The following is a 1596-nucleotide window of genomic DNA, read 5'->3' as shown; positions in this document are numbered from 1 at the left end:
TACATTCAAAAGGAAGCTGGTGGAGAACATGAACGTTTATCTGCCTGAACCAGAATTTTATCCCTAGGTTTTGCTTCTGAGTGGCAGAATTTGAGATGTGATGACCATTTTACATTTTGTCTTGTTGTTTCCCACCTGTAACCTCCAGTGGAAGGTGCTGTATAAATATCTCTGTTGTCTTGTCTCTCCAGATACCACCTCCTCAAACTCCTGCAGAAGTTTGGCAAAGTAAAGCAATTTGACTTCCTCTTCCATAAGTCTGGTGCTCTGGAAGGGCAGCCGAGGGGATACTGTTTTGTCAACTTTGAAACCAAGCAGGTAAGGTGTGTGTGTGTGTGGTGGTCTTTTCTTCTAAACTGGTGGCTTACCTTGCCTGCCTGTTACTTAGATCCGTTTTAGAGATGAGTGAAGGGAGGAAGGAGCTACCTAAAGCCTTGCAAAACCTCCCCACCCCCCCGTCCCCTCCAGCCTCTGAGGATCTGCCCTCAGAGGCTAAGGACAGACACTCAAAAAGTCCAATCCTGAATTGATTCACTCTTTGCAGTTTAGACTAAACTGCACAGCATAAACTGATTAATAACTGGGCAGACATTCTCTGTTAAAAATCAGGAAATGCATCCATATGCCTTAAGTGGCTCAATCCGGAAGCTGGGGGGCACTGGAGCATGCCTGCCAGCCACTGCCAAGTAGAAGGAAGAGAGACACCCTCCAAGGCTCTCACCCCTCCCTGCTGGAGCAGAGGGAGCATGGCCAGGCACCAGCCAGTGCTAGCACAATACATGGGATGCCAGCCACCAGTCTGGGGGGAGAGCAGAACTGCTGTTAGACTGAGGAGTGGAGATAGGGGAATAAAAGTCCTCTCTCTGAAGCAGGCATGTATTGAACACAACAATTTGCAAAGGATACAACAGGGAACTACCAAAAATCTTCACATAAGCTTAAGATACAGCCCAGTAAAACAGAGCATACACAACTTAGTCTAACTTAAAATGTAAACCAGGAAGACAAGAATTGGTTTAACTATTTCTGAAGGCAGAGAATCCCCTTGCATTCAGGCATTCAGAAAGGCTTTGTTGAGGTATTCTAAGCTTTTACATATTCTGCTTTATAATATAAAATGTAGCTGTCTGCATTCTTTGGTGAAGCTGTCTGCTACTTTCCTCAACTCCATCTCCAGCACATGTGTGTGATGATTGGCAGATCTTTGCCAACACTTCCCACCTCTCACTCTGGTCCTGCAGGTCTTAGCTCTGGAGTCACAGGTGCAGGGCCTGGATCTGTTCACAGGGGACTAGCTTGCCTCTCTTCCTTTGCTTCAGGGTACGCTTTGGAATTAATCCCCCAACTTCCTGGTTGCCAGCAAGCTGCAGAGACTGCAGCCAAACCCCCAGGGGTTCTGGGGAGAGAAGGGACAAAGGAAGGAATTAGCTCTGTCCCTGTCTGACTGCAGGCAAGCCGTGGAGGTGCAGCTGGAGCTTGCCGGCAGGAGGCGGGGGAAGAGGTGACAGAAGGAGGAATTTCCCTCAGGGGCCATGGCAGGCCAGCATCTGGCCACACCGTGCCTCTGCTCCAGCTAGAGAGCAGAAGGGAGGGGCC

This window comes from Gavialis gangeticus, unplaced genomic scaffold (assembly GCF_001723915.1).
Source record: "Gavialis gangeticus isolate Ggan-Ray unplaced genomic scaffold, GavGan_comp1, whole genome shotgun sequence".
NCBI lineage: Eukaryota > Metazoa > Chordata > Crocodylia > Gavialidae > Gavialis > Gavialis gangeticus.
This window is presented reverse-complemented; position numbering follows the sequence as displayed.